The sequence below is a fragment of the Falco rusticolus genome, chromosome 3, assembly GCF_015220075.1.
Source record: "Falco rusticolus isolate bFalRus1 chromosome 3, bFalRus1.pri, whole genome shotgun sequence".
Classification (NCBI taxonomy): Eukaryota; Metazoa; Chordata; class Aves; order Falconiformes; family Falconidae; genus Falco; species Falco rusticolus.
Genome location: NC_051189.1, coordinates 653,857 through 675,024, shown reverse-complemented (window position 1 = coordinate 675,024; position 21,168 = coordinate 653,857). Strand labels below are relative to the sequence as shown.

The 21,168-nt window shown below is 45.3% G+C and overlaps 1 protein-coding gene across 1 annotated transcript in view; it reads left to right on the top strand.

The window, feature by feature from the left end:
• Positions 1-3,176: 3,176 nt before the first annotated feature.
• Positions 3,177-21,168, top strand: part of ST3GAL1 (ST3 beta-galactoside alpha-2,3-sialyltransferase 1) — an 80,421-nt gene continuing 62,429 nt past the window's right edge. Inside the window, exon 1 of the mRNA XM_037379401.1 lies at positions 3,177-3,402. The gene's annotated coding sequence lies outside the window, so the exon portion shown is untranslated. The remainder of the gene's footprint in view (positions 3,403-21,168) is intronic.

Sequence of the window (21,168 nt, the reverse complement as noted above, 5' to 3'; positions counted from 1 at the left end):
TCATTTCTCCTCTTTTCTGATCAGTTCTGGTGATAATGATTTCCTTGTTATGGCTTGTAGACACCAGCACACCCCTGTGTTGATGCATAAATGGGCTTGAATCTGAGTCTTAAATAAAAAAGTGTTTTGGTTCCAGCACAGCATGTTTGTAATACCTACCGAGAAGATTAAAAAAAAAATAAAAATCACTCTACATGGCCTGTAAAACATATGTTAAAGATTCTGCATCATAGACCAGGTTTAAATTATTAATTTTTAATTCTTTCAGCCTTGAAGGGCCTTTAAACATTGACTACTGAGAAACAATCCTGTCACTGAGGGAACAGCTGTAAAGTAAAACACTGGCTACTTAAAAATATAGAGAAAAATGCTTTATGTAGACATAGTTTCTGAATTGTAAAATACTGATAAAGGGCTGGATCCCCACTTGGTGAAAGCTCATACGGCTCCTTTGATGTCTGCATAGCTAACCGCTATCATCAGTTGAAAGTCCTGGCCCAGAGTTTAGAAAAGATGTCGTTTCTCTACATAAGACAAGTGAGATTTGCATGGTTAGTTCAAACTACTTCATATTTGCTGAGCTGTTGAGGAAATGCCGTCTGTGAAACAAATCCTGGATTCTTTCCCAAAAACAGCTAAATGACACTTGCTAGGGAAATACTACTGTAGAAAGGGGAGGGGATCCACCCCCCAGGTCGGACCCTGCTGTAACTGCTATGGCATTATTGGAGAGCACTTGCTGCCTGCATACTCACTGGGGGGCACTGGTGAAGCTGGGAGCATCCAAAGTAGTTAGCTGAGTGTAGCACTGATATAAAAAAGAGAAATAGCTTCCACACTTGCTGTTTGAGGAGGATTTGGTCTTGTTCTCTGCTGTTGGCTAGCAGACACCTGAGGAACTTCTCCATGCTCTACCCATACCACTGTGTCCTGCCTCCTCGAGGCACCCCAGGGGCAAGCACCCTCCTTGTCTTGTCCTCCTTGCAACTGGTAACCGAGGCTGGTGTGGCACCGTATTTTACCCCTTGTGTACTCCAGAGAAACGGTGCAGAAATAGGACTGAAAATGCAGATAAAACTTCATATTATCCCCTGCTCCCTTTCTTCATTCATAAAATCATAGATTGATTTGGGTTGGAAGGGATCATCCAGTTCCCACCCCCCTGCCATGGGCAGGCACACCTTCCACCAGACCAGGTTGCTCCCAGCCCCGTCCAACCTGGCCTTGAGCACTGCCAGGGATGGGGCACCCACAGCTTCCATGGGCAGCCTGGGCCAGTGTCATTCAATTAACTATCCTTAATACGGACATTCTTGACTGCAGGGTGCTTTCCTTGATACAACCTGTAGCCACACCAGTAAAACTTCATCTACCGTATGATGAGAAATCGCCTGTTTTACTGGAATCATTCTTTTTCTCTGTTAAACTCATGGACAGACCAGGTGTGGTACAGCAGGTAGTGAAATGCAGAGTGCTCAGGCTCTTCCTTCCCCAGACCCTGTTGCTTTCATAGGATATTCTTCAGAGCCCTTATCCCCCTCTCTCTCCCTCCATCACCTCAAAAATGCTTGGGAGAGGTCTCCAAATCTGATGCACAGCCTTTTGGCTGGTGAGCTGCGCCCCAGCGATTTTTTCATAAACAGACCCACTCACCTACCCTCATCAGGAAGAAAATAAAGCAGCAAATTCAACTAATTTGCCTGAAGGTATGAGAGTTACCAAGTCAAGAGGGTTACAGAAAGTGTCACAGGTGAAAAGGTTGGAACTCCTCCAGGGCCCTATCCCACCTGTAGCAAAGTAGCAAGCAGCTCTTGGGGGAAAAAGCAGTGAAGAGCTATTTAATACACTGTTTCCCCCACACAGCAATTCCTTCGTTGATACATTCCTGGTAAAAGAACACTAGTTTTAGTCTTCTGTCATTCCTTTAGATTAAATCCCTTCCAAGCCCTGTTTATGAGGCAGATCATACTATGTTGCTCTGCAGTAACCAGGGCCAGGATTCAGTGGTGGGGTGAGCCCCTGGAAGGTTTTGTACCGCCTTATGCTCCCAAGCAGAAAGCTCAGCCTGTCACAGGTACTCACACCCGACCGCAAATATCTGCGCAGCGCAGTACACGATGTGACACCGGTCTAAATTCACACTTAAGCTTTTACTAATATAACTCTATGGAAACAAGCTCCGTGATGATTGATGACTTGCAGCTCCTACGTAGCATATTACAGCTTCCAGTGGAAGTTATGTTGTGCTGGATGTAATAAAGCAACAACGTGGGCAGTTTCAGTAAGTAGATTAATAACCTATAAACTCATCCTCTTCACAAAGGGAATTATGCACCGGCTATCCAGCACTAAGGAACACTTTTTCAGAGCTCAGGAATACATCCTCCCTGCTGACATGTGCTGCGGTTGTTCGCTGTGCATTTTATGCTGCCTACAAGGGGTGTGTGGGGGTGGGAGGGTGTGGGGTGGAGGGCGTTGGGGTGGCCGGAGAGGAGACCAGAGAGATCATTTGGTTCTTTGGAGGTGCTGTAACCTCCCCACTTGTCTTGGCTCCAGTCTTTACACAGGGACACTAAAAAAGCCAACATTTTGTTGTTAAATAGTTTTAGCAGCCACTTTTTCAGTTGAATGTCTCTGTCTGGGGGATTCTTTAATGATGCTGTATTCTTTTTAATTCTACAGTGTTTTACAGTCACCTTAAAAACGTCTGGTGCTGAACCGAGAGAAGGCATTATTTACTCTGTGCTATTTTATTTTACTGTTATTAATGATACAGCGTGCGTTTTCTCCTCCGAGAAGCACGGGATTCCTTTCCACCTCCCCTGCTGTGACCACCGTCGGGCTCCACGCAGCCCATTTCAGACAGCGGCGTTTCAGGGAGGGGGGACAACACCGGTTCCCGGGGCGGTGGCCCTCCGGGCCGGCCGCGGTGCCCGCAGGGGTTTCCCCCGGGGCCGCTCGGGGGGCAGCCTGCCCCCTGCACCCCCCCCCCGGCCGCGGGCGGCCGCAGCCCCGACGGGCGCAGCCCCGCTCAGTGGCCTAGAGGGGGCGGGGCGGGGGCGCCCCGGTACCGCCCGCCCCGGTACCGCCCGCCCCGGTACCGCCCGCCCCGGTACCGCCCGCCCCGGTACCGCCCGCCCCGGTACCGCCCTGCCCGGCTCCGAGGAGGAGCCGGCGGGAGCCCCCGGCGCCGTCCACGTGGCTGGGGGCGCGCTATATGAGCGGGCAGGAAGCCCTGCCGGGGAGGGAAGGGGAGGGACGGGGCGCCTGGAGAGGCTCCGCGGGCAGCGCCGCCACACAGCGAGGCAGCGGCAGCGGCGGCGGCGGCAGCAGCAGCAGCAGCAGCGATCGCCCTTCCCCGGCCATGGGGCTCGCCGGCCCGCCGGCCCCCCGCGTCCCACCGTGAGTACCGCGCCCCCCCCCCGCCGCCCTCCTCCCCGCTTACCTGCGAGCTCTCCCGCTCCCTCCCGCTGCAAAAGGCGCGGCGGGAGCCTCCCCCTCCCTTCCAGCTCCTCGTTCGTCTCTGAAGTTGTTATTTTTCTAATTAGTCTTGTTTAGAAGCTGGGGGCGGCCCCGGCGGACCTGGCAGCATCCTCCGGCGGATGCCCCGACAGTCTGGCCCGGGGCGGCTTCGCCCCACGCAGCCGGGATTTCCCCGGCGGGGGCGGGCGGCGGAGGGGAGGCTGCGGGTGCCGAGGCGGCTCCGGGGCCAGGCGCACCTCCGGGCGCTGCCCCTGCCGCCTCCCGCTCGGGGGGACCCCCTCGGGCTGCCCCCGGCATCCCCCAGACCTGCCGGCAGGGCCGCTCGGCTACAGGGTGGGCAGCAGCCCGGGGGTCCAGCCTGGCGGAGTCCCGCACCCTGGTGGTTTTTCATTTTTATTTTTATTACCCTCCCACCCCCGGGTAGGCTGTGCGGCGAGAGGGGAGAGCCGGTGTCGCTCCGTTAGAAGAGGGGAAAAAAGGCAAACAGCTGCCTTCGGTATCCACTCACACCTATCTGCTTGCACAATTAATTTCCAGTGGAGTATAAATGACTCATCTGAGGTCAGCAGTTTGGTTGTTAGGTGTGTTTTTATTGCACTTGATATATTCGTCTTCATAGGAAACATACATCCGAGGTCCTTCCTGTAATTGTATTTAGTCTGGCGTAAATGAAAACAAACCCTTAAAAACATGCCTTGATGCCTATCTTTTCCTCTGAAACACACGAGATTTTTGAACTCTTTTTTTTGTAATGGTTGGGCTTGTATGTATCCAATACATTGAAATAGCTCGTTCATGTAATTGTAAGCCTGAATTATATATTTGCCTGCTGGGCACACATGTTAAAGGAAAAACCTCCCTAATTATGGATCTTTCAGAGAGATTGGAAGGGTGACAAAGCCCTTGTAATCTTTTGGGTCAATTTTCATAAGCTCCAAAAGCTCCCTTTGAAAAGGAAATTAAATTTCAGTGTGGAAAAGGGACAGGAAATTCAAGGATATAAGAAAAGAAACTTCCTATTGTAGTTTGAGCCTGTCCTCAGGACTTCATTTAAGTTAAAGTGCGGAGTTGCCTTTAACCGGAGTCTTCCTGCCTCTTGGCCGTTGGGAAGACGTTCAATTAGCAGCACACTCCTGTATATTGTTTAGGGGCTTTAGCTGGAGGGGCGGCTCTGTGTGAAGCATCTGCTTGGAAATATTTGGATTGCTGTGCCCGTCAGTGTCCCGCGACACCCGTGCCAGCCAGTGCCTTCTGCAGCTGCTGTGTTCACCCCTCCTCAATTTTTCCAGCCTGCCCCGGGGCTGGCGGGGCTTTGCCCCCTGGAATGCCTTGGGAGAGCTGCTCCCAGGGTGGAAGCTGCACTTGAGGCCCTTTCTGGGCGTATCTGAGAATTTGACAGTTTTTCATCTGTTTGAACACCTATTCGGGTGGGGATTGGGGTGGGGGTGGGGGTAGGAGGGAAAGGTTGGATGTGAATAAAAAAGCTGGCTTTGTGTATTAGTTAAAGGCACTTGTTTTTCTTTGATTATCTTGGAAATAACAAAACCCCACCGCAGGTCCATGGTGAACTCTGTTTCACTCTGTTCCTCTGCCAGTTTCTCACTTCATTTACTCAATTTTTGTGCTGCTGTAGGGTAACGTTGCAGCAGCAGCAGCAGGTTTAAACCCTTTACCTCAACAAAGTCCCGGTCTATGGTCTTTAAAGCTACCTCTGGATTTTTAAAGTACACTTCTGCCTAAGATAAGTTTATTTTACCTTTCTGCTAGTAGCATGTGAGAGCATAGTCTCTGAATGAGAGAAAGATAACAATCCAATTCGTTATTTTTTGGCTTGCTCACCTGGTGCACAGCCTGATCGTGCAGTGGAGACGGCAAGTTGCCCTGTTTCTACAAATTTTTCACACATCCCAGCCAGAAAGGAACTTGTGGCCTTGTTTGCAGTTTTTCTCCCAAACTTGACAATATTAATAATGGTGATGGCATCTCAGTTGTGGAAGGTAGCTTTTAAAACTAAACATAATTTGATATAAGACTTTGTATCTGCTAATCAATTTGCTTTTCTGTTTATGTAAACGGAGCAATTTGAGGGGAAATTGGGGACGTACAGAAGGCAGTTCCATCTTCTAGGTTATAACAGCATCTTTTATGCCAAGTGCATTGCAAATGCTGTTGTTAAATGAAATTCGTAATATGTTTTTATTAGGAGCTTTTTAGAAGTATTTTCAAAAGCATGGTGAAGCAGAAATGTGCTTTTAAAAGCAAAGGAAGTAAGAGCGAGTCCAGCTCCATAGCGTTTCTAGTTCAGTTAATCCCACCACTTGGTGGAGCTTTTCATGGCACTGGCTGAGGGAACTGAACAACGATGTATTTTTTGTCTTGTTTCAATACTGTCAGACGCTACAAGTAGAGTTTCTTTAACTTTTTTCTTATACCAGGCTTAATTAATTTTCTATATCTTCTATGTATTCTATACTTTGCTGAAGTAGGCATAGGGTTATTGGTGCTTTATCTGAAACAGCGCGCCCCTGTAGCTAGATGGACTTGAACTGGTGAAGTAGGAGAAAAAATTTCTTCCTGTCCTTGTCTTTCCCTTGCAGACCACTTTTTTCTTTTTCTTCCCGCCCTGCCCCCCCCCCCCCCCTCGGCCCCAAAGGCAATGTGATGCTGGCATAGAACATGACTGTAGTCTGGGCACATCCGGAAGCTATTTGATTTCACCTAGGAACGTTTAAGTGGAAGAATTATTTTTAATAGCCAGCCTCTCTTCCAAGATACTCTGATGAAACCTTTCAGTGCTAGCCAGCTTAGCTTTGTACTAATAACTTTGATATAAATATCACTATAGAATATTTGCCAAACAGCCTGTGTACAGTCAGGCTTGCAAGAGGAAGAGAAGCAACTGCATTTTTAACTAATCTGAGATTACTGATATAGGTTAAAACATGACTGTAAATTCCACTGAATAAAGCAAAGTGTGGCAGGGGTTCCTTTTCCCCTCTCAGGTATGTAGTCCTGCCTAACTGCATCAAAGCCTGTCTGTCAAGTTTATGCTATGCCTAAGAATTGCTAAGTGAAAATCTGTGTTATGTCAGAGGTATGCAAGTTAAAAATAACTTAAGGGCTATCTGTCAGCTTACAACTCGTTGTAATTCCACTCCAGCGAGAAAGTTCCTCATCCCATACAGATGTGTTTTCTGAGCACTGCAACTAATGCAACAGTTGCAGACTGGCAAATTGCTTTTGTAAATGTTGATATTACTCTTAATTGCTGTATTGCCTGTGTCTGCAGACAGACAGAGGCTTTGGCCAGCCTAGGAATGTGGTAGTTCCCGTCTGCCTCTTGAGTTCTGGCAGGTATGGTGCACCTGGTCCCACTGGTGAGATGGATAAATGCCTTTGTGGCCCATCCAGAGCATGTCTGCATCCCCCTCTGGGCTAGCATGGTGTTTGAAGGTTCATTCAGCTCATCGCCCAGTAGGTATCTGCTCTGTATCGCCCAACAGGTACCTGCTCCAGGGAGCTGTGAATCACGCACCAGGCTTCAGGCATCTTTGCTTCTTAGCCATAGTCACTTAGTGCCATTTGAATTGCTCTGAACTATCTGTCCTGGCCTTCTGGAGCTGTTCCAGAAAGATGTGACTCTTGGATGGTTTGTGTCATATTTGAGACCTCAGGAAGGTGGCTTTGATGTCCAGTGCATCTCCAGTAACATCTGAAACCTGTTTGGCAACTGAATTGATCCTGTGGGAGCTGGATTTGGTTTCTGGGCATTAACCTTTAAGTTATGAAATAGATGTTCAATGTAAGTGGCCTCTATTTAGGAATTAAGTTTGCCAGAGAAGAGTTGTCTCCTACCTCACATCACTTCTTGTTCTGGTAAGGGCTCTGGCCCACCCTAGCACTCATTAACAGCAATCACAGAAGAATTACCATCACCCTCCTGGTGGCGTTTCCCACTCTTACCCCAGCCTCCTCTTTCCACTGGTGCCGGGTGTCCCATGCTCTATTTTGTAAGTAGCAAACTCAAGTCACTTTGTGGAAAATGTCCTATAAGGCTTTGAAAAGCCCCTGTTAAGCTGGGCTGCGCAACACCCACAGCTGTGGAATGGCTGTGGATTGTGGCAGATGGGGGGGTCTGGGGTGACAGGGAGCTCTTTTAAAAATAAAACTCCCAATAACACTGGTAGAAGCTTGCTCTGAAGTGTGAGTTAAGATTAGGGATGTCATCAGTTGTAAAGGCTGTAGCAATTGTTAAAGTGCAATTCTGGGAGGGGAAGGAGGGTAGGTAGCAATTCGTTCCTGGCTCTGCTGTGCTTTGAAGTGCTCTTGATTAAGTTGCTTCATCTGGACTGCCGTGTGCATCCTTCCTCCGGGAGAAGACGACTTGTGTCCTGCATATGAGACACCAAAGCCTTTGGGCAGAGAAGGGGTGTACAATTTCAGGAAAGCTGTAAACCTCATAAAACCACAGCTGTTTGTCGGACAATGGCGAGGTATCACGGAGTGCAAAAGAGGCACAGCGTAAATGGTTGTGCCCTGTGTCTGTGTTGCTTGCTCTGAGGACATCATTTCCATAGAGCCTTTGGGTTTTGTACTAGCTTTTCCATTTCTTTGGAAGTCCTTTCTCCCAGCAGGAGTTTCTGATGCAGGCTCAGCCCTCTGTAGCTTTCTGCCCCCAAGGGTTTCAGTGAAGGAGGACTGAGTGGCTGTGGTCGGAGCCCCAGGGTCCAAACATGACCTTCCCCACCTTGCTGGTGCCTGACACGGGACTGCTGCTGGCATGGAGGTGACCACGCATACTCTGGGAATGCCCAAACTCTGAGCCAGATCAGTCCTTGTTCGACCCTTTGGAAGATCATTCTGCAGAGCAAAAACTGGCACAGTGAAGCTGAGGTACTAAATTGATGCAGTTTTAAAATGTCTCTGGACTAGATAATTGCTGCTGACATTTTCCAAGGATCGGTGGACTTCTTTTTTTTTTTTTGGCTGTGGTACACCAACACAAAACAAAGGTTGTTCCTTTTAAAGGACACTACAATATTTCTGGAGGCTGGATCTTCAATCAATGACTTAATCTTACTTATCTGAAATGCTGTGTGTGCTGACACATCACAGTGCTGTACCAGCTCGACAAAGAAATCTAATTCTATCAAATCTGCCAGCTCAGTTAATATGACCCTGCCGGGGAAGCATAAGGCATCACTTCCATTTTTTTTTTTGTTAGGTAGGAATTGGGTTCCCTATCTCCAGCTGAAATCCAGTGTACCTACATGTGGACAGATTTGGATATATTTTATTTTTTTTATTAAGGTACCTGCTTACACCCTGGCACGCAAAACTGTAGATTAAATCAGAAGATATCATCTGAATATTTGGGTTGAAACATACCAGTTTGAGTCCTACAAGCAGTCCTTTGGGATTAATCTTGAAGCAGAGACCTGTGTTACTTCCTCCTGAGACTTCTACAAAGTCATATGTAAAGAATATGATATATGGCTACCTGCAATTTGAATCGGAGCTGACCTTACAATATTTGTCTCTTTTATGACATCTTACAGTGCATACGAAGCTTTCAGGGTGTGATAAGGGCATCCATGCATAGATCTTAAATTCCTTCAGTCTGATGGGATATAGCGATGCCTTTTACATGACCTGCCCTTGGGTAGGTATACAGGCTGCAGCCTGCATTAGTGCAAGACTTTAGCGGCTAACACTATTGCTTCATGCATCTAATGCTTTCTCTTACTAGAACTTGATTTAAATCAGTTTGTGCAGATGATCTGACTTAGATTTTCCAGTGACAAAACTCAGAAAAATATTGGTTTACATTGAGTCAAAGCAAGCCTCAAATAAACAAGGCAGGTCAAGATAACTATGGTTTTGATCAAGTGAAACATTCTTGCTTTTTACTTTACTTAATCTTAATTCCAGGTCCATTTCAAATTCTCAGGTAGCCAAAGTTAATCATTTTGAAAGGGCCAAGAAGAAAGATTGCCTTCAGAAATGTCAGAATGATTCCTCTGAATTTGATGTGACCTGCAGCGACACAGTGCTGGCCAATAGCAATACTGATATTACACCTGAATTTGGTTTTTGTTTCTTGCTTCTTTGAAACTATTTTTGCATAAATGCAAAATGACTTAAAAGTCATTATTCTTCAGAAGGTTCACCCAGCTTTTCAAGGGCAATTCTGTGCATTTCAAGTAAAGAAAGGATCTCTCCTGCTTCTTGGTCTAGCGCTTATTGGAAGAACTAGGAATCTTCCTTCTTGATCCCTCTCTTCTCATCCCCCACTCCCACATCCTCTGCTTTTCCCCTTCAGTTAAAATTTGTTCTTGTTGAGAAGTGATGACTGTACGATCAGGTCTCCTGTGGCTTCACTGCATCTTACAAACAGATCTGCTGCTCTTCTCAAACAGCTGCCTTAATTTTTACATTTCAGGGTGAATTTTTAGGCTAGAATTAACTTTTGCTTGCCCTGTATCCCTTTAACAAAAGTTCAGCATCAAACTTCAAATGCTAATGCTGAGGGCTACCTAATATCTTGAGGCGTTCGAGCAATAGCAGTGGTGGAAACACAAAGCAGGTAGATCCTAAGTTTGCAGACAGGACATGGAGGCACAGCTGCCGAACTGTATGAGAATGCCATAACCTTTGCAATGAAGTTATGCAAGTTATGATGAAGTTACCTCTCATGATCTGGAGATTGTGCTCTAATGGCAACACAGAAATGCAAGGAAAAATTGCATTGGTCTTTCTAAAAGGTCAGTAGTTAAGCAGACTCTTGCAAAAACTTCTCTTGTCTAGGAAGGCAATATTCAAATGTAAACTGGCTCTTATAAAATATCATATGGAAATCAAAGTCCTCTTTTATGGCACTAAGAGGAGGAAAACAGTTTGGAAGGGTAGAGTGGAGATGCTTTATAAATTTGGCGAAGGGCAGCTCCTTTCTTTTGGGCTGCCAGAAATGCCTAGGGTGTGGCTTACCCACCTAATGGGGACTCTAATGGATCCATGGGGAGGAGGTGCAGCTGTGGGGCCAGAGGATGCAGCTTTGCTTCAGGATCTCACTGCCAGGTGAAAAACTTCCCTCTGCTGACGTTATTCTGATGGCTGCAGCATGGCGATGTGAGGTGCTCATAGAAATACAAACTGTGTGTGAGACACTGAGAGTTTCTTCAGAGCTTCAGGATGAGTTTTCCAAGTTGCATCTTCATTTCTGACCTTCCTGAGTAGACACCAAAATGTCCTTCAGTCCTGCTGTTCTGGTACCCTTCTGTGGGTTTTGTCCCTCCTTTGCATGTGTTTTTCCTCTCATTAGTCTGTTTCCACATCTGCTCCTGGGTACAGAACAGACTATTTCCACAGCTCCCACCACCCCCATTCCTCTGCTGTGCTTCATCATCTGTGTGCCAAGGTTGGAGTGAACCAAGGCTGGAGAGCTGGTGAGATGCAAACTTTACATCTGAGGACAAGCACAGTGGTGGTGGGAGGACAGACTTGTGGCTAAGAACCTGCGGTGGTCTTGGAGGGCTAAGCCCCCTCCCATCTCAGCTCCTCTGCTCCAGTCTCACCAGCTGTAAATGGCAGTGTTTCAGTTTCCTGGAGGTGTTCAGCCTGGAAAATGCATAGAGACTCCAGTAAAGGTATATAAACATTATCCTTTTGATCAACAGCTTGATTTTGAGTTGGGACTCTAACAGGAAATCTTCAACCACATAAACAGAAGAGCTTTAGAGATGGGATGCTGGCTTTAGCAATTTACTGTCTGCCACTCCGAGTAGTGCAGTCATCAGAGATGTGCAAAAGCACTGCCAATGCGACAAAAATCACCTAAACTTCTTCTTTGTCTGCTACAACGAGGTTATCACCATAGTGCTGAAAGATCATGCAGTTTGGTCCTTTTTCCATGTGGCTGTTGGTGTGCTGCTTTTGCTTGCCTGGTTCCTGAGACCTTATAGAGGAACATAAAGTGTCATTGACTCACTGTGGCTGTCAGAGCAGATTTTCTGTGAATATCGCAAAAATATGCAAAAATAGATATGCAGAATTAAAAACTGCTTCAGACCAGAAATGATAGAGCAAAAGCCTGTATCATGGCAGCAGAATGTGTGAAACGGCAGCAGCTACCCAGCTCTGTGATAAAACTGGGAATGATGGAGCATTGCCATCCTGCCATCTCAAATGGCCACTGCATTAGCCTGCTAGGGCAGCAAGATGTATGTGCAGTCTGGGAGACAACCTAATAAAGAAAACGCATTAAAAAGCATACTGATTACAGAAAAGCTTTGCTCTAGACCACCAGGTTGGGTTTGACAGGACCTGTTTAACTATACGCATAGTTGTGCGCAATATTCAGGTGTTTCTTGGCCACTTTTGAGAAACTGGAAATGTTTCATTCACCTGTACAATACGTGCACTGTACAGTACTTGAGGATGTTGGAGAACTGTGATGCATATTCCAGACTAAGGAAAAATAGTGACTTAGGTCACTTACAAGTGGGAATTTCACTCAAATTACAGGAAATAACTGAGACACCTACTTCTATTTTTCCCAATGGTCCTTTAAAATCATGGAAATTTTCAGAAAAACCCCACTATATGTATGCATATATATATAGGTCCTTGAACAGTTGCTGTGATTTCACAGAATCATAGAATGGTTTGGGTTGGAAAAGGGACCTTAAAGACCATCTAGTTCCAACCCCCTGCCATGGGCAGGGACACCTTCCACCAGCCCAGGCTGCTCCAAGCCCCGTCCAGCCTGGCCTTGAACACTGCCAGGGATGGGGCACCCACAGCTGCTCTGGGCAGCCTGGTGCAGTGTCTTACCACCTTCACAGTAAAGAATTTCTTGCTAATATCTAATCTAAATCTACCTTCTTTCAGTTTAAAACCATTTCCCTTGTCCTATCACTACAGGCCTTATTAAAAAGTCTGTCCCCATCTTTCTTATAAGACCTCTTTAAGTACTGAAAGGCAATATGTTCTCCCCAGAGCCTTCTATTCTCCAGGCTGAACAACCCCAACTCTCTCAGCCTAGGAGAGGTGCTCCAGCCCTCTTGATCATCTTTGTGGCCCTCCTGTGGACTCATTCCCACAGATTAATTTCCTTTTTATGCTGGGGGCTCCAGAGCTGAACGCAGTGCTCCAGGTGGGGTCTCATGAGAGCAGAAGAGAGGGGGAGTATCGCCTCCCTTCTTCTGATGCAGCCTAGGATACAGTTGGCTTTCTGGGCTGCACATACACATTGCCAGGTCATGTTGAGCTTCTCGTCAACCAACACCTCCAAGTCCTGCTTAGGGCTGCTCTCAATCCCTTCTCTGTGCAGCCTGTTTGGGATTCTGCTTGAGATTGCCCTGACCAAGGTGTGGTACTTTGCACTTGGCCTTGTTGAACTTCAGGAGGTTCACGTGGGTTCTACCTCTCAGACCTGTCAAAGTTCCTCTGGATGGCATCACTTCCTTCCAGGGTGTCAACTGCACCATACAGCTTGGTGTCCTCTGTGAACTTGCAGAGGGTGCACTCGATCCCATCTTGCCAACACTGACGTTAAACAGCACCAGTCCCAACAGCAGCCCCTGGGGAGTGCCCCTCAGCACCGGTCTCCACTTGGACATCAAGCTGCTGGCTGCAACTCCTTGAGTGCAACCATATAGCCAATTCCTTATCCACCGAGTGGTCAGTCTGTCAAATCCATGCCTCTCCAGTTTAGAGCCAAGGCTGTCACTTGAGGCAGTGCCAAATGCGTTGCACAACTCCAGGCAGATGATGTCAGTTGCCCTTCCCTCACCCATCAGCGCCGTAATCCTGTTGTAGAAGGCCATCGGATTTGTTAGGTGTTGTTTGACATAAGGCTCACAATTCATACAGTTAAATTACACCAAAAAGATTTGGGTGTAAACGCCCAGTTAAGACACTGATTTTGTGTTCTACCTGGGCTTCTCCAAAAGCACTGTAACTCTGCTGCGTAAAACGGCCAATGCTTCAAACAGAAATAAGCCTCAAGCAGCTGCGTAAGTGGTTGTAAGGCCAAAGAGCAAGGAGGCAGGAGATGGATGCTGGCTGTTAAAAAAATACAAGATTGTTGAAAAACACAAGGTGATACAGTAACTGCTGCAGTGGCTACAACGTTTGGGAGTAGTAATGAAACAGAAGAGTTTAGATTAAGTTGCCTCCCTGCAAGGCGGGACTCTCGTGTCAATACTAACTTGAGTGTAAGCATTGGCAGAGGATGTTGCTGTGTAATTGCAATTAATTTGGGGATTTTTTACAGTAGGGGAAAAACTGGAGGTTTGGATGGAGAAGAATTGATAGGTTAGAATGAGCATCCCTGCTTATTCAGAGGGGGATGTCTCTGTTTCACAGAGCATGAGGGAAGGGGCTGTTTGTTTCTCCCTCTGCTGCATTCTGACCCACTGCGGGCATAGGAGAGGGGCTCAGTTGTTGTGCTTCATTTCTGCTGGCTTAAAAGGAGGACACATTTTCTTTACCTGTAAAAGCTCTGGACAAAGAATGCTAGATAAAGCTAAAATTTTACCAGATTAAGCCAGAAGCGCTCAGGTCGGTTGCTGCTTCTATTGTTTCTTGGAGAAGAGCTTTCCCCACCCCAGTTTAGACAGTAGCCCTTTTCCCCTGTGACTTAAACTACCCAAGTTCTGTCTGTGGGGACTGTCACCGCAGTAACTGACAAATAATCCTAAGATATCCTCCCCATTTAAAGTTATTCTTTTTGAAAAAGGTCAGTTGTCCTATGGGAACAAGTCTGGCCAAGAGTTAGATGTTAGCGCAGCAGAAAGCGATCCTTAGATCCTCCTCAGGCAAGCTGTCGGGGACCCACACATCCAACTTCTCCTCTTTTGTGCGTGTGTGAATTCTTAAAGAAGCTTTGCTGAAGATGTCATTTCCCTGATTTATTTTACCACATAGGAACTTAGAGGCTCTTTGTATTTTATGGAAAACAAACAAACAAACAACCCAGCACAGCTTCATTTTGGAAAATGGTATTTCGTCAAAGTGTAACACTCCTCTGAGGTTGTTCTCAGAGCTGCTAACCATACTTTTCAGTTTGGAAAATAATGAGTCTGCCTGTTGTCTGCCAGTAAAAATTGTACACTTTCACTGTCTTGCTTGGAAATTTACTGGCTGTGATGCACAGATGCAGAAGATATTGGGGTGCGTCCTCGGTGAGGAGCTTCTCATGGAACAGACTGGAGGTAGAACAAGAAGACCCCAAGGCAACCTGCTGCACTTCCTATGGGACTTTCAGGCTTGCTTGGCAGAGGTGCACACACTGAGGGTGGGATTACTAGGGTGGTGTGTAACCTTTCCCACTCTTGGAAGAAATTGACTGACTTTGCAAGATAGCTTTTCCACAGGGTGAAACTGGGTGCCATTGAAACAGGTGCCGCCTGCTCCTGCACTGCTGGCATCCTCCTCACTTAAATAGTGAAACGTGGCATTCTGCCATCGTGCCTGAGGGTCAAGCTGAGGGTAAAACCAGGCAATACTTGCTCATTTTGAAGAGTATCTCCTTCACAGATCCCTCACCTCTACAAAGGGAACTGTTTCAAATTTGTTAAAGCCTGGGTGCCTTTTTTACTTTTGTATCTAATCAGGTTTCATTTGATAAGTGTAGCTTGTAGAGATGGAAATTCTGTTATTAGGGCACTGACACTTTTCTGAATATTAAAAGCCTTCTTGCTTTTATAGCTGTCAAAATCAATCTTTCAGCTCTCCCCTTCCAGCTGCCATGCTCTCTTGGGAGCTGATTGCTGCTCCTGAGCAGGTATGTGGCAGCCTCACTTCGGCTGGCACGAACACTGTTGACTTTCAAGCACGTTAAGGTGTTTCCATATCTCAGACCAAGTGCTGTGTTTTCTTTTTAATCCTGTATTCCATCAGCAACAAATGCTGCACGACGGTTTCACCTTTCTCCGAAAGAGAATACAGTTGTGCGCAGTAACCTTGAGTATAGACTTATCATATCTAATGAGCTCATTAGGGCTTCATCTGCTCATTACCTGGGGACCGTTGAAGGCAAGACCAAAATATCTTACAGAGACAGAGTGGGTAGCATGCTTCCTTTTGAGTCAGCACAGGGATGTTGCTCAGCATGTGTGTGTGAATTGATTGCTGAAGGTGTCATCTGCTTAATGAGACTTACAAAGCTTGTGACTTCCCATAATCTTTAAAGCACTTGTACGAACCGGCTTGTCAGTGGTAGTTTCCTTACCCAAAGCCAACAGGACTCTTCACTCTGGATCTCAGAGTACTTAGAGCCATCAGTCATTACTGCCCAAGGGTGCAGCTGAAGGTAAAGAAAGTTTTCTTTCTTACCAAGTTACCCTCCGCTTCTCAAAGGACATAGGTGTGGCAACCCCATTTATAGCTCCTATTGAATTTCAACGTCCTGTCCAAATTCACTGGGCTGTGAGATTGTCCCAAGACTTGTTTTCTTCCTCAAAGGCCATGAGATAAGGGATCATGGTCAACAGTACATGGTAAAACATTTCAAAGCTGATGAGTGTTCTCTAAGGCATGCAGCAGGAACCTGCACAGTGACTTGAGTGCGGGGAGAGTTAAATTTTTAATTTTTTTCAGGAGGTGCGAACAAAGCAACACAACTGGCATCTAGAATTAAAGGTGGCTTTCAGGCTGCTTGGTAGGGTGTTTTGGGAGACATAAATGATACAAACATCATGACAGAGAGACTGAACTACTCCGCATCAATGAGAATAGTATTTATGCAGGCTTATGCTATCCTTCTCAGTGGGTAGCTTCCTGGTTCCCCATCACTTTTGAAATTTGTATCTTAATCTAAATAGGATGGAGACTTACACCTTAGCCTCTTTCACTAGGATTCTCTACATGCACACTCAGTGTGGTATGTGAACAGGGATGTACCACAAGGACGATGAATGGCAGAAGTTATATCTTTTTGATATAGTTGTACGGTGATGCACAGTTTCATCAAGGTGGTGACTTGGCTTTTGATCTTATCTAAAAATAAGCAAGGTACTCACTGCCATGTTTGACTTTTTGCTGCTTGACCTTTCAAAGGAGATGGTGGCAGGGGAAGGACACAAATGACTTTCAGATGATGTTGCATTTGTTCATAACAATGCTGGAATTCTTGTTAAGATGCTTCCTAAGGATGTTACATGCATCTGGCAAAAGCTCTGTGTATGTTTTCCTTTGATATAGACCCAGAACCAGATGCTGGAAATCAAAGTAATGAAATGTGCTAGTTACTTGTAAAAGATGGTTATTGTGGTTCATTTCATGGTTCGGGGGTCAGGAGGGCTCTTTATACACAACTTTGCTCTGCCTGTGTAATTTGAAGTTTTGGGGGTTTTATTGTTTGGTTTTTTAAATTTTTTAATTGCAAGGCCTATTTAATAACTCCGTAGGCAAAACTCTTTTGCAATGACAAATGTCTTCTGTTGGGTGTTATCAGCAGCACTTGCTTTGCTCCTCAGCTCAGAGTGCTTTAGATAGAATGGGAGAGGGGCAGACTGAAGGAGAACCGCTTTGTACTTAGCAGAATTAGAATAAGCCCAGCAAGCACATGGTTTGTGCTTAATTCCAAAAGCCTGAATCTGATCTTGCTCCTATAATCTCTAAAGGGATTATTCCTGATTTACATCATGCTGAATGAAATCAGAATCTGGCCCAGAAAGCCTATTTGTACTTCAGACATTGTCTCAAGGCAGCTGACCTGCAAATATGAAAAAGCAGCTTGGCTTCCCGCAAGTTAATTGTTTAAATTTGTCAAGCTAAGTGGACTATAGGTTGTTTAGCAGGGTTTATTTTAAACTAAAGACTCTTTATCCAGGAAACTGTATTGCAAAATCTCAGGCTAGAATCCGTTTACCTCTATTGGACTAATAAGAGATGGTAATCAGAGAACCCTCTTTGGTACAACACAGTACTCTATATTTGCATAGTACCTTTAGTCTGGGGATATTAAATAACTTCTTCATTGCGATTCTGGAAGTTATTCAGCCAGACAAGTCTCTTTAATGACTTACAGTGTCTCTGGTTGCTAGCCATGAAGTAAAAATAAGCTACTACACTAGGTCTCTGGTCATGAATGGCATGAAGAGGTCTGCAACCTAGAATGGGGTGAAGCTGTTAACTGAAAAAATTGGGTTTCTGGAATAAAGGCTATGGAATACTTATCTGCTGTGAAGAAAATTGATCTTTATTTTAGTACAAGTTCAGTTGGTGTTTGCTGAGACAAGTACCAAAGAAGGCAAATGTATGGTTTTGGGGTGGGCAAGCAAAGGTTGTCTTTAGATCATCATGGCAAACTCCTTTACAGCCCCAAACCGATACACTTTTTGTTTACATTTTGGTTGTCTACATGCTCATTTTTAAAGCTGTGTTTATTGTTGTTGTCTGTACTGTGATAAAAGAAAAGCTGAATACACCTTTTCATAGGGCTGCTCTAAAGGAAACTGTTACATTATTATACACCCATGCATATTCTTAAATGAACAAGTCACATTTGTCATTGCTGCAAAACACAGTTCTGGTGTAGTGACACACTTGCACAGTGTTTGAATTACCTGAATGCAGCCGTATGTCAGGGAGCGAGATGGGTGGCCTCACATGATGGCCTGCCTTATTCTCTTTGAAAATTTTATCCTTGAATTCTGTCATCAGCTTTGATTTCCCAGTAACTGCCTCTTTGCCATGACTATTTGAGATGCTCCAAGCTTTAAACTACAGTAGTGCTATATAGCAATCGGGGTTGTTAATATTTATAAATGCTAAAAGCGTGGGGGACGTGAGTGACTGAATCAAATGTTTTAATTGCTTTTTTGGGGAAGAGATGGTAAATGGCTGGCTCAGCAGACTAGCAAGGTGTATTCACAAAGGGAAATGACAAGGCACGTACAACAAATGATGAACATACGAGGGAGGTTATTTAGATGACTGTGGAGGGTCCTGTTTTTCTGGACCATAGGATACCTACAGCCCATAATTCACCCAGTGTAGTGAAAAATCACTGAATTCTGGGACACTTGTCAAAAAGGAAGATTTTGCTCACACTGGTTCAGTTATCTCATACGAACATCTGCTCCTGCCACCTTTTCCTGGCTGAAAGTATGGCTATGACGTTAAATATATTGAATGAAATTTGAGATGCACAGCTGTTTGAATGGAGAATACCTTTATTTTTCTTTACAATGAGTAAGGAAGTCTGCTGCTTCATCGAAGGCATACTTTAGCTTTATTGCTAGTTGCTCCAAGTTGTTAGCCATGACTAATGTGGGCCCTGCCTGTCTATCAGCAGAGACTGGAGGAGCGAATGACTGTATTCCTGGAGAAAAGACTTCATTGATTTAAACTGAAATAGCTGGAGAGTGATGCTCTGAGGAGTCTGCATTAAAAACAAAAAACCCACTTGGCTTGGTGTCTATAGTTTGTATAAAGAAGCCAGAAAACTGTGTAGCGAGCTCTCTGTATTTTTCTGTTTTCCACAAAAATACATCATCATCATCATCTTCGCAGGTCTTCACCTCTCTGCTTTTCCACATTCACCTGACATAAACCAGCAGTAGAGCCACCTAAGTAAATGTGCGATTTAGTGGGGGTATGAAACATCCTGGTTAACCCTGCACCACTCAGCAAAGCTCTCCCCTCCGGTGTCCTCTCCCCTGCAGCAATATGTGCATCAACCTGGGTTCGCTTCAGCAAAAAGGAGTGATGCTGGAGCTTCCTTTGCAGCTTTTGCCGTTTGATTGAATCAAACTGCTCTAAAAATTCTCTCCATCTGTATCCCCAGTGTAGGGTGAGCGTATTTTTTCCCCTATTCATCTCTGTTCTCATCTGGTCCCACTAAGGCGATTGCCACAGCAGATGTAGAGGTAGAGAAATGTCCAAATACACCACATGCCAGATATAAACTATCCTGCCTTACGGAACTGGTTAATGCTGTTTAGCTGACATTTCTGTTATGCAGGAAAAAAGCTGCATATTATTGGCCAAGCACTTCATAATCTTCTGGTATTTCTAAAATGGATGCCAGCACTTGGAAATATTGAGTAATTTTTAATTGAAGGGATATGATCAGTAGGTGATTAGTTTATGAAGTGCCTTGAATGTATGCTGTGTTGTAGAGACAAGCCATCTGGAGCAAGCCTGTGGTTTAGCTTCTGTAATGAGTACCCACGGACTGCAATGCCAGAATGACCAGCTTTATTACGTCAATGAAGATCTTGAGTAATTCAGTTCATTTTCACAGACCTAAATGAACTAACACGGCAACACAATTTGGCCCAAACTTTTAGTTTAATGCACTTAATTATTATACCAGGATCATCAATGCATTTTCTGGTATCCTTAATATAACCAGCCACTGCAAATCAAACTATTGCCTTCCTTCCTATGCAGCTTTTACCAAATTTGCCAGGTTTTTACCCCATTCTGCCTGGATGAGCAGTGTTGTTTCCTTACGTGTTTCTTGTATTTGCTGCTCCTCTAATCTGCAAGCATAGTCCTTTGCCTCTGATCGTGGGTGGGCTGGCAGGATCGAAGAATCAGAATCATAGAATGGTCTGCCATAGAAGGGACCTTTAAAGGTCCATAGAATGGTCTGCCATAGAAGGGACCTTTAAAGGTCATCTGGTCCAAGCCCCCTGCAGTTAGCAGGGACATCTTCAACTAGATCAGCTTGCTCAAAGCCCCATCCAGCCTGATCCTGGATGTTTTAAGAGGTGGGGAATCTATCACCTCTCTGGGCAATCTGTTGAAGTAATACTGTCTCACTGCTGGGGGTTACTGGGCAGAAGAGTCACATCATAAATCTGTCTCGGTTACAAAGCCCATAGCTTGCATTGCTGCAGGGTACCTGGGTGGCACTTTCACTGGGTACCTGCAGCAGTGGTGTCTGTGTTGCCAGTCTTGTAGCTGCTGGAATTAATTACTCTAAAATGAAGATTGATTTGCAGTATCAGACCAAAATTAATCCTCCCTCTTCCTGAAATTATCATTACACAGTCTTTTTGCTGAAGTCCAATCCATCATGGTGATGTACAGTGTTAAAACTTGAATCCAAAGTGCTGCCTTGTATCCGGTGTATCGAGGGGTGTAGGCAGGAGTGAGGAAGTGACTAAAAGTGGCTGAAAGATTAAAAAAAAATCCTTGAGAATGCTTTGATCTGAAGTTGAATATCTGTGCTTTTAGGAGGGCACAGTCTCTGCATGTTACTAGATGTATTCTATTTGATGTGCTAAGATCAAGGTGTCCCAGCCTTTAACTGCTCATCGGGGCATCTTATCTATATTTTCCCTCTTAATTTTTCCCTTGTGCTTAAGAATTGTTTTTCCCTCTTGTTCTGGGAAACATTCTTATGCAAAGCCAAATCTCCTGCAACTCAAGCAAGCTGTTTGTAGTACAACAAGAGCAAAGAGGTGCAGGAGTTTTGGCTTTGCATAAAAACACATCAGCTATTTTCTTTTCCTTCCCCCCCCCCCCCCCCTTCTCCAAACTTGTTATAAAGCGAGTGGTACTTCAATGAAGCATTTCATGGAGGGGAAAAAAAATGGCAACTGCTATGTCCTGTAGATTGTTCCCAGAGCCCTGTCAGAAAGATTATTTACAGATTAAAACCCTTACTGTTTCCTGTGTCATTGCAAAGCAAATAATGAGCAGGACTTGAAAAACTGGTATCTC